This window comes from Pseudophryne corroboree, chromosome 3 (assembly GCF_028390025.1).
Source record: "Pseudophryne corroboree isolate aPseCor3 chromosome 3, aPseCor3.hap2, whole genome shotgun sequence".
In the NCBI taxonomy this organism is placed as follows: Eukaryota; Metazoa; Chordata; class Amphibia; order Anura; family Myobatrachidae; genus Pseudophryne; species Pseudophryne corroboree.
This window is the reverse complement of record NC_086446.1, coordinates 118,441,854-118,452,460: the sequence shown is the minus strand read 5'-3', so window position 1 is coordinate 118,452,460 and position 10,607 is coordinate 118,441,854. Positions and strand designations below refer to the sequence as shown.

The window sequence follows — 10,607 nt, the reverse complement described above, 5'->3', positions numbered from 1 at the left end:
TGGACCAGCTCAGTCTACTCTCCACAAAAGGTTTTCATCATTGACTAACTAGGGAGCTGGTGACCAGGACTGCGCAGCGATCATTCCCCAGTGTGTAAGTTCTCTCTGTGACCACCTTATTCTCTGACTGTATTTTGCCACGTTCTCTCTCTCTCTGTTAGTGTTAGGATTGTGACGCTATTGTATATTTATGTGTAGTTATTCTGTTAGATATTGATGTTAGCCTGTAGTGCAGTGGTTCTCAAACTCGGTCCTCAGGACCCCACACAGTGCATGTTTTGCAGGTAACCCAGCAGGTGCACAGGTGTATTAATTACTCACAAACACATTTTAACAGGTCCACAGGTGGAGTTCATTATTTCACTTGTGATTCTGTGAGGAGACCTGCAATAGATGCACTGTGTGGGGTCCTGAGGACCGAGTTTGAGAACCTGTGCTGTAGTGTATATGATGTTAACTGTATTTTCCCTTTTTACATAACTAAATCTCGTTAGTAAAGGTTTTGGAACCTTAGCAAGGTATTGTGTGTTTATTACATTGCTGAGGGTATTTGGAGCGTCTCAATCGCTCAAGCAGCTTTTATATTAACAAGGTTAAGAAGGTCTATAAGCAGTACATTATTACAGTGTTACAGTACCAAGGTATACAGTGTGAACATATTCTGTGTTTAAAGTTTATAAAGGTTACTGTCTGTGTGTACGCTCGCTGTGTGTATTCCGTACACCCAGCGTAGCGTGTGTACGTAATTTGCGTACCACGTGCGAGGCCTTCATACGCAAATAGCGTACGGAGTGCGTATCACATGCACGTGGTTTAGCGGCCATTACGGCTACACTGTATTAGTATATAGCTAATGTTAAAAGGTAGATAACTGACTCTATCACTATCAACCCATATGCTGCAGTAGCAGCACTGACCTGTGGGGCTGTCAGTAATGTTGCTTGTTGCCCCTCATTGGCTGGTCGTCAACACCCCCTATGCAGGCCGCTGCCGCCAGCCACAGCCACGATCGCGGCAACGTTAACTAAAGCTTCTGCGCATGTAGGGGCCTATTTATGGGAGGCAATCACAAGACCGCCTGCCGGGACCTTGGCAGTCACAGTGCCGTAGACGGAATACCGAAATGCGGTGAAATACCGACGCCGGAATTCCCACGCCACAGGCTTTTCTCCCTCTATGGGTATCCACGATACCCATAGAGGGAAAATATAGCATATGGTGAGAGCAGCGAGCCACTGTGCCCTCAGTGTGGTAAGCGCAGCGAGCCCACAAGGGACTTTCTAGCGTTCACCCCGCTGTCGGCATATTGGTGGCCGGGATCCCGCTGTCGGGATCATGAAATCCAGGATCCCGGACATCGGTATATTGTATGTATTTTCTATTTATATACATCTGCCTTTAAAATATGAATAATCTATTGTTTCCTCGTGTTTAAAGTGCAGAATTAAGTGTTGCTATAAGATGTTAGAAAGCAGGATATATCAGAGATATCGGAGATATCTCCTGCTTTCTGGCTACCAATCATCACAGCTTCCAGCTTCATAGATTTCTATGGGGACAGTATTTAACAAGATCTGAAATGCTTAGCTTTTTGGATCTTGCATACATGGACTGCAAGATGGCGTTAGCCTGTTACTTTCAATGGGACAGCCTTGCCAAAGAGTGATTCTGCAACCCCTCTCCGAAGAGGTTAGGTTTGGAGATATTTTGAGATAAGCATAGAGATGTACATTAGTGTAATTTGGTTAATGGCCTTGTGTGCGAGTAAAACTATTTTATATTGAATATGGTAGAATACAGGTAACCAATGTAGGGACTGACAGAGTGGATCTGCAACGATGAACATCTAGTGAGGTAGATTAGCCTCACAGCTGCACTTAAAATGGATCGTAGTGGTGAGAGTTATATTTTGGTAAGACCAGTAAGAAGACTATTGCATTAATCAATGTGGGAGATAATGATACATGGATTACAGTTTTTGCAGTGTCTTGTGTAAGGTATGGTCGCATTTTGGATATGTTCTTTAGCATGCATGTAGCAATATTTACAGACCAATTGAATGTGGGAAATATTTTTGGAAAATATTCTGTTTGAGTTGGAAATGGAAATGGCAGAAAGACATTCAGTGACGCGGACCAATAATGCTGGTGACAAATTAGGGGAGGATAGGTAGATTTCAGTATCATCCGTATACAGCTGATACTGAAATCCAAAGGTTTCTGTTAGAACTTTTCTACTTCTAACAACTGGTAAATAAATGAAAAAGTTTGAAAATGGAATGCATCAGCAGAACGGTGTTGACAGTATAAAAATATCTACAGCACCTTGTATTCCCAGGTGGTCTCCCATCCAAGTACTAACCAGGCCCAACACTGCTTAGCTTCTAAGATCAGATGAGATTGGGCGTATCTAGTGTGGTGTGGCTGTAGATGAGCTTTGCGGTTTCTGTTAGAACTTTTCTACTTCTAACTACTGGTACATAAATGAAAAAGTTTGAAAATGGAATGCATCAACAGAACGGTGTTGGCAGTATAAAAATACCTACAGCACCTTGTATTCCCAGGTGGTTTCCCATCCAAGTACTAACCAGGCCCAACACTGCTTAGCTTCTAAGATCAGATGAGATTGGGCGTATCTAGTGTGGTGTGGCTGTAGATGAGCTTTGCGGTTTCTGTTAGAACTTTTCTACTTCTAACCAGGGGTGTATCTAGGGGCCCAAGCGCCCATAGCAAATTAAGCGACTGGCGCTCCCCCACCCCCCCGGGACACAGAGGCGAAGTTACAGGGGTGGGCAGGTATACTGAGGGGGAGTTACAGGATAGGGTGAGTGCAGGGGCACTGAGGGGGAGTTACAGGTGAGGGTGAGGGCAGGGACACTGAGGGGGAGTTACAGGTGAGGGTGAGGGCAGGGACACTGAGGGGGAGTTACAGGTGAGGGCAGGGACACTGAGGGGAGTTATAGGGAGAGTGAGGTCAGGGATTCTGAGGGGGAGTTACAAGAGAGGGGGAGGGCAGGGACACTGAGGGGGAGTTACAGGAGAGGATGAGGGCAGGGACACTGAGGGGGAATTATAGGGTGGGTGAGGGCTGAGGGGGAGTTATAGGGAGAGTGAGGCCAGGGATACTGAGGGGGAGTTACAAGAGAGGGGGAGGGCAGGGACACTGAGGGGGAGTTACAGGAGAGGATGAGGGCAGGGACACTGAGGGGGAATTATAGGGTGGGTGAGGGCTGAGGGGGAGTTATAGGGAGAGTGAGGCCAGGGACACTGAGGAGGGGGGGGTTACAGGAGAGGGTGAGGGCAGGGACACTGAGGGGGAATTATAGGGTGGGTGAGGGCAGGGATACTGAGGGGGAGTTATAGGGTCGTAAGGAATCAGGTTTAGCTTAATTAGTAAGCGTAGGGAATTTATCACCGGGATGTCGCTGTCTGTATTTTGACAGCCGGCATCCCAAACGCATATCACATGTATTAATTTCCTTATGAGCTATACAAGATGACAAGGATAAGGTTATGTTTTATAAAGGTCCTGTACTCACTCACCCAAGTAGCAATCCGCAGGTGGCATCATGAGGATAATGGGCAGTAGGTGTAGGCACAGGGCTAACAGTGGTAGGGAGAGGCCAGATGGAATGGTGTAAACCCAGCTCTGCTCTTCATCTCTCTACTGGCAGCCGGTCACTTGAAATGGCACTCACCTGCACAATTTAAAGGGAAGCAACACACCTTGCACCAGACTGGCCAAGGACTGATCATCTCTCTGGCTGGCTGGATGAGTGGGTCACGGTGACTGTGGGGTGGGATAAGGCGCTTATTCACTCAGGGTGGGATAAAACTTTATATTGTCTCATTCCCCGCCCACTGTATGCCTAACCTTGCAGCCTGGCTGCATTGCAGAAAGGGAACTGCAGGGGAGTGGGGACAGCGGGGTACATTGCAAGCAGCAAGCACACTGGCGCGGTTGCTTCTGCAGAGGCAGCAGCTGCAATAAATGGGTTGAAGATGGGCCAGCAGCATGCCACACGCGCTACACTCTGAGGGTCATGGGGTCAAAAGATATTTAATAGGTGCTGCCAGGAAAGATTGGTCCCATCGGCAGCAGCCTCACTGAGGCCCATATGGGGTGGCGCCGCAGTTTGACCACACTGGTCGAATAGCCCTCAAGCCGACAATGGATAGTACCCCCCGTGGGCTCTGCTTATCAGTGTAGACTGTGAGCAAAGTTTGGTCTGCTCGCTTGTCACACAGTCAAGCCCCGCCAACTACATAGTGACTAAACCTATAACGCTGGCCTCCGACATCCAGCCCACCCACTGACGCTGGATCCCCTCCCTATCCTGCTCTTATTGGCTCTGTAGCATCTACCCAGCCCCTCCCATCTGAGCAGAAATGGAGTATTCCATACAGAAATTCCGGGGGACATTCAACATTGAACCTGGCGTGATGTCCAGCAGCCTGCAAGGACCTTTAACATTTCTTGCCACGGGTGACCCGCCCCCAACCCCCAGGTGTCCCCCCACCTGCTTGTGCACCCCTAGACCATGCAGTTTAGCTACGGTACAGCAGAAAATGTACAGGTATGCTCATGCTGCACTGCTGACTGGTGCTGAATGTAGTGGCTGGTGTTTGGTGAAAGACTGCGTGGGACCAATGAGAAGGGGAGCGGATGAGGAAGAGGAGGTGCTTTGCCCCTCCCCATACCTGGAAGTACCCCGCTCCCCGGCTATATTCACCATCATTATGACTGTAGTCACAGAGAGTGTCAGAGTGCAATACGCTTCTGAGAGTCGGGCAGTGGATGAGCACTGCTAAGGGATGTACTCGGTGAGAACTACTATGTCAATCTATCCCCTGGCGCAGGTGGCACTGCCGGGCGGCGCCCCCCTCTTGGCCAGCGCCCCTGGCAAGTGCCATCCTGGCCAATAGGAAGATACACCCCTGCTTCTTACTACTGGTACATAAATTAATAAGTTTGAAAATGGAATGCATCAACAGAACGGTGTTGGCAGTATAAAAATACCTACAGCACCTTTTATTACCAATTGGTCTCCCATCCAAGTACTAACCAAGCACAACACTGCTTAGCTTCAAAGATCAGATAAGATTGGGCATATATTCAGTGTGGTGTGGCTGTAGACGAGCTTTGTGTTTTCTGTTAGAACTTTTATACTTCTAACTACTGGTACATAAATGAATAAGTTTGAAAATGGAATGCATCAGGAGAACGGTGTTGGCACTATAAAAATACCTACAGCACCTTGTATTTCCAGGTGGTCTCCCTTCCAAGTACTAACCAAGCCCAACACTGCTTAGCTTCCAAGATCAGATGAGATTGGGCGTATCCAGTGTGGTGTGGCTGCAGACGAGTTTTGTGGTTTCTGTTAGAACTTTTCTACTTCTAACTACTGGTACATAAATGAATAAATTTGAAAATGGAATGCATCAACATGAGTTTTGGGGTACGCATCCCATATGACTCTCTTTTTCTACAAATCTCTCTTCCACTGTCTTTTTCTACACGTTGTGGTGTAGTCTCAATACACAGAGGAGTTAAGAGGAAGGGCACCAATTAATTCTTTTTTTGGCACATGTTATGTCTAGTGTTTAGGTACGAATAGGTCCGTATTGTTCTTGTTGAATTTATACTGTTCTACAAGAACATACTACACACTATTGTATATATTTTTTTTCACGCTAACACTGAATACACAAGACTTCTGGGAAGAGAAAGGACTGACGGATCATAATTTCTGAAAGATACCTTTATGAGAGTCATCCTACTTCGTGCAGTGTGAGTTCGGGTACGCAGTGCGCTACACCCCAAAGAAACCTAGATGTGTGTGCAGTTTGCATTTTTTTATGTGAGTCTGAGGGTATGCTCCCAATCAGACTATTCTTCACTTTAAGATTTCATATTATCACCACATTTTATGGTGAATTGGACACTGGATGACTGAAAGTAAAAAGGATAAAGATACCTTTATGAGCACATATTAACCTTATTCTGTGTGAGTCTTGGTACGCTGGAGTTAAAACTACAATATAAAGACAATTGATATAGAGACTATTTGTAAACAAGAAAATACTACACATTGGTGGTTGTTATTTTTGTTTTCACATTTTGGAGTACACGGAATAGAGATCAAGCCGTCAGAAGACTTGAAAAAAGGAGTCATCAACGTCCAAGAAAGAGAACAAAGGGACATGTGTATATAAATTTGGTTGTTGCGCTGAGTGTGTAGGAAGGGCTTAACATTCTTGTAGTGTCAACAGAACAGTGTTGGCAGTATAAAAATACCTACAGCACCTTGTATTCCCAGGTGGTCTCCCGTTAAAGTACTAAACAGGCCCAACACTGCTTAGCTTCCAAGATCAGATGAGATTGGGCGTATCCAGTATGGTGTGGCTGTAGATGAGCTTTGTGGTTTCTGTTAGAACTTTTCTACTTCTAACTACTGGTAAATAAATGAAAAAGTTTGAAAATGGAATGCATCAGCAGAACGGTGTTGGCAGTATAAAAAAATCTACAGCACCTTGTATTCCCAGGTGGTCTCCCATCCAAGTACTAACCAGGCCCAGCACTGCTTAGTTTCCAAGATCAGACGAGATTGGGCGTATCCAGTGTGGTGTGGCTGTAGATGAGTTTTGTGGTTTCTGTTAGAACTTTTCTACTTCTAACTACTGGTACATAAATGAATAAGTTTGAAAATGGAATGCATCAACAGAACGGTGTTGGCAGTATAAAAATACCTACAGCACCTTGTATTCCCAGGTGGTTTCCCTTCCACGTACTAACCAGGCCCAACACTGCTTAGCTTCTAAGATCAAATGAGATTGGGCATATCCAGTGTAGTGTGGCTGTAGATGAGCTTTGTGGTTTCTGTTAGAACTTTTCTACTTCTAACTACTGGTACATAAATGAATAAGTTTGAAAATGGAATGCATCAACAGAACGGTGTTGGCAGTATAAAAATACCTACAGCACCTTGTATTCCTAGGTGGTCTCCCATCCAAGTACTAACCAAGCCCAACACTGCTTAGCTTCCAAGATCAGATGAGTTGGGCGTATCCAGTGTGGTGTGGCTGCAGACGAGCTTTGTGGTTTCTGTTAGAACTTTTCTACTTCTAACTACTGGTAAATAAATGAATAAGTTTGAAAATGGAATGCATCAGGAGAACTTTGTTGGCAGTATAAAAATACCTACAGCACCTTGTGTTCCCAGGTGGTCTCCCATCCAAGTACTAAACAAGCCCAACACTGCTTAGCTTCCAAAATTAGATGAGATTGGGTGTATCCAGTGTGGTGTGGCTGTAGAAGATTTTGTGGTTTCTGTTAGAACTATTCTACTTCTAACTACTGGTACATAAATGAATAAGTTTGAAAATGGAATGCATCAGGAGAACGGTGTTGGCAGTATAAAAATACCTACAGCACCTTGTATTCCCAGGTGGTCTCCCACCCAAATACCAAACAAGCCCAACACTGCTTAGCTTCCAAGATCAGATGAGATTGGGTGTATCCAGTATGGTGTGGCTGTAGATGAGCTTTGTGGTTTCTGTTAGAACTTATCTACTTCTAACAACTGGTAAATAAATGAAGAAGTTTGAAAATGGAATGCATCAACAGAACGGTGTTGGCAGTATAAAAATATCTACAGCACCTTGTATTCCCAGGTGGTCTCCCATCCAAGTACTAACCAGGCCCAGCACTGCTTAGTTTCCAAGATCAGATGAGATTGGGCGTATATAGTGTGGTGTGGCTGTAGATGAGCTTTGTGGTTTCTGTTAGAACTTTTCTACTTCTAACTACTGGTACATAAATGAATAAGTTTGAAAATGGAATACATCAACAGAACGGTGTTGGCAGTATAAAAATGCCTACTGCACCTTGTATTCCCAGGTGGTCTCCCACCCAAGTACTAACCAAGCACAACACTGCTTAGCTTCCAAGATCAGATGAGATTGGGCATATCCAGTGTGGTGTGGCTGTAGACATTTTTTGTGGTTTCTGTTAGAACTTTTCTACTTCTAACTACTGGTACATAAATGAATAAGTTTGAAAATGGAATGCATCAACAGAACGGTGTTGGCAGTATAAAAATACCTACAGCACCTTGTATTCCCAGGTGGTCTCCCATCCAAGTACAACACTGCTTAACTTCCAAGATCAGATGAGATTTGGTGTATCCAGTGTGGTGTGGCTGTAGACGAGCTTTGTGTTTTCTGTTAGAACTTTTCTACTTCTAACTACTGGTACATAAATGAATAAGTTTGAAAATGGAATGCATCAGGAGAACGGTGTTGGCAGTATAAAAATACCTACAGCACCTTGTATTCCCAGGTGGTCTCCCTTCCAAGTACTAACCAAGCCCAACACTGCTTAGCTTCCAAGATCAGATGAGATTGGGCGTATCCAGTGTGGTGTTGTTGTAGACGAGTTTTGTGGTTTCTGTTAGAACTTTTCTACTTCTAACTACTAGTACATAAATTAACAAGTTTGAAAATGGAATGCATCAGGAGAACGGTGTTGGCACTATAAAAATACCTACAGCACCTTGTATTCCCAGGTGGTCTCCCTTCCAAGTACTAACCAAGCCCAACACTGCTTAGCTTCCAATATCAGATGAGATTTGGCGTACCCAGTATGGTGTGGCTGTAGATGAGCTTTGTGGTTTCTGTTAGAACTTTTCTACTTCTAACTACTGGTAAATAAATGAATAAGTTTGAAAATGGAATGCATCAGCAGAACGGTGTTGGCAGTATAAAAATACCTACAGCACCTTGTATTCCCAGGTGGTCTCCCATCCAAGTACTAACCAGGCCCAGCACTGCTTAGTTTCAAAGATCAGATGAGATTGGGCTTATCCAGTGTGGTGTGGCTGTAGATGAGCTTTGTGGTTTCTGTTAGAAGTTTTCTACTTCTAACTACTGGTACATAAATGAATAAGTATGAAAATGGAATGCATCAACAGAACGGTGTTGGCAGTATAAAAATACCTACAGCACCTTCTATTCCCAGGTGGTCTCCCATCCAAGTACTAACCAAGCCCAACACTGCTTAGCTTCTAAGATCAGATGAGATTGGGCGTATCCAGTGTGGTGTGGCTGTAGATGAGCTTTGTGGTTTCTGTTAGAACTTTTCTACTTCTTACTACTGGTACATAAATGAATAAGTTTGAAAATGGAATGCATCAACAGAACGGTGTTGGCAGTATAAAAATACCCACAGCACCTTTTATTCCCAGGTGGTCTCCCATCCAAGTACTAACCAAGCCCAACACTGCTTAGCTTCCAAGATCAGATGAGATTAGGCGTATCCAGCGTGGTGTGGCTGTAGACGAGTTTTGCGGTTTCTGTTAGAACTTTTTTACTTCTAACTACTGGTACATAAATGAATAAGTTTGAAAATGGAATGCATCAACAGAACAGTGTTGGCAGTATAAAAATACCTACAGCAACTCGTATTCCAAGGTGGTCTACCATCCAAGTACTAAACAGGCCCAACACTGCTTAGCTTCTAAGATCAGATGAGATTTGATGTATCCAGTGTGGTGTGGCTGTAGATGAGCTTTGTGGTTTCTGTTAGAACTTTTCTACTTCTAACTACTGGTAAATAAATGAGTAAGTTTGAAAATGGAATGCATCAGGAGAACGGTGTTGGCAGTATAAAAATACCTACAGCACCTTGTATTCCCTGGTGGTCTCCCATCCAAGTACTAACCAAGCCCAACACTGCTTAGCTTCCAAGATCAGATGAGATTGGGCATATCCAGTGTGGTGTGGCTGTAGACATTTTTTGTGGTTTCTGTTAGAACTTTTCTACTTCTAACTACTGGTACATAAATGAATAAGTTTGAAAATGGAATGCATCAACAGAACGGTGTTGGCAGTATAAAAATACCTACAGCACCTTGTATTCCCAGGTGGTTTCCCATCCAAGTACTAACCAGGCCCAACACTGCTTAGCTTCCAAGATCAGATGAGATTGGGCATATCTAGTGTGGTGTGGCTGCAGATGAGCTTTGTGGCTTCTGTTAGAACTTTTCTACTTCTAACTACTGGTACATAAATGAATAAGTTTGAAAATGGAATGCATCAACAGAACGGCGTTGGCAGTATAAAAATACCTACAGCACCTTGTATTCCCAAGTGGTCTTCCATCCAAGTACTAACCAAGCACAACACTTCTTAGCTTCCAAGATCAGATGAGATTGGGCGTATCCAGTGTGGTGTGGCTGTAGATGAGCTTTGCGGTTTCTGTTAGAACTTTTCTACTTCTAACCAGGGGTGTATCTAGGGGCCCAAGCGCCCATAGCAAATTAAGCGACTGGCGCTCCCCCACCCCCCCGGGACACAGAGGCGAAGTTACAGGGGTGGGCAGGTATACTGAGGGGGAGTTACAGGATAGGGTGAGTGCAGGGGCACTGAGGGGGAGTTACAGGTGAGGGTGAGGGCAGGGACACTGAGGGGGAGTTACAGGTGAGGGTGAGGGCAGGGACACTGAGGGGGAGTTACAGGTGAGGGCAGGGACACTGAGGGGAGTTATAGGGAGAGTGAGGCCAGGGATTCTGAGGGGGAGTTACAAGAGAGGGGGAGGGCAGGGACACT

At 44.9% G+C, this 10,607-nt stretch overlaps 4 non-coding genes and 16 pseudogenes across 4 annotated transcripts; all 20 read right to left on the bottom strand.

The window, feature by feature from the left end:
• Window positions 1-2,312: 2,312 nt before the first annotated feature.
• LOC134885337 (5S ribosomal RNA) lies at window positions 2,313-2,431 on the bottom strand. The gene has a single exon (XR_010169453.1). It is a non-coding gene; the product is annotated as a 5S ribosomal RNA (ribosomal RNA).
• A 107-nt stretch (window positions 2,432-2,538) lies between these two features.
• Window positions 2,539-2,657, bottom strand: LOC134889843 (5S ribosomal RNA; annotated as a pseudogene).
• A 2,587-nt stretch (window positions 2,658-5,244) lies between these two features.
• LOC134891759 (5S ribosomal RNA) lies at window positions 5,245-5,363 on the bottom strand (annotated as a pseudogene).
• Window positions 5,364-6,294: 931 nt separating this feature from the next.
• Window positions 6,295-6,413, bottom strand: LOC134887925 (5S ribosomal RNA; annotated as a pseudogene).
• A 107-nt stretch (window positions 6,414-6,520) lies between these two features.
• Window positions 6,521-6,639, bottom strand: LOC135068042 (5S ribosomal RNA). Its single transcript, XR_010254251.1, has one exon. It is a non-coding gene; the product is annotated as a 5S ribosomal RNA (ribosomal RNA).
• A 107-nt stretch (window positions 6,640-6,746) lies between these two features.
• Window positions 6,747-6,865, bottom strand: LOC134895782 (5S ribosomal RNA; annotated as a pseudogene).
• A 107-nt stretch (window positions 6,866-6,972) lies between these two features.
• LOC134895380 (5S ribosomal RNA) lies at window positions 6,973-7,090 on the bottom strand (annotated as a pseudogene).
• Window positions 7,091-7,197: 107 nt separating this feature from the next.
• LOC134889873 (5S ribosomal RNA) lies at window positions 7,198-7,316 on the bottom strand (annotated as a pseudogene).
• Window positions 7,317-7,422: 106 nt separating this feature from the next.
• Window positions 7,423-7,541, bottom strand: LOC134886314 (5S ribosomal RNA). Its single transcript, XR_010170401.1, has one exon. It is a non-coding gene; the product is annotated as a 5S ribosomal RNA (ribosomal RNA).
• Window positions 7,542-7,648: 107 nt separating this feature from the next.
• On the bottom strand, window positions 7,649-7,767 carry LOC134888305 (5S ribosomal RNA; annotated as a pseudogene).
• Window positions 7,768-7,874: 107 nt separating this feature from the next.
• Window positions 7,875-7,993, bottom strand: LOC134893111 (5S ribosomal RNA; annotated as a pseudogene).
• Window positions 7,994-8,315: 322 nt separating this feature from the next.
• On the bottom strand, window positions 8,316-8,434 carry LOC134891836 (5S ribosomal RNA; annotated as a pseudogene).
• Window positions 8,435-8,541: 107 nt separating this feature from the next.
• LOC134895358 (5S ribosomal RNA) lies at window positions 8,542-8,660 on the bottom strand (annotated as a pseudogene).
• Window positions 8,661-8,767: 107 nt separating this feature from the next.
• Window positions 8,768-8,886, bottom strand: LOC134890602 (5S ribosomal RNA; annotated as a pseudogene).
• Window positions 8,887-8,993: 107 nt separating this feature from the next.
• Window positions 8,994-9,112, bottom strand: LOC134889783 (5S ribosomal RNA; annotated as a pseudogene).
• A 107-nt stretch (window positions 9,113-9,219) lies between these two features.
• On the bottom strand, window positions 9,220-9,338 carry LOC134892382 (5S ribosomal RNA; annotated as a pseudogene).
• A 107-nt stretch (window positions 9,339-9,445) lies between these two features.
• Window positions 9,446-9,564, bottom strand: LOC134893555 (5S ribosomal RNA; annotated as a pseudogene).
• A 107-nt stretch (window positions 9,565-9,671) lies between these two features.
• Window positions 9,672-9,790, bottom strand: LOC134886398 (5S ribosomal RNA). The gene has a single exon (XR_010170482.1). It is a non-coding gene; the product is annotated as a 5S ribosomal RNA (ribosomal RNA).
• Window positions 9,791-9,897: 107 nt separating this feature from the next.
• On the bottom strand, window positions 9,898-10,016 carry LOC134889315 (5S ribosomal RNA; annotated as a pseudogene).
• Window positions 10,017-10,123: 107 nt separating this feature from the next.
• On the bottom strand, window positions 10,124-10,242 carry LOC134894253 (5S ribosomal RNA; annotated as a pseudogene).
• Window positions 10,243-10,607: the final 365 nt, after the last annotated feature.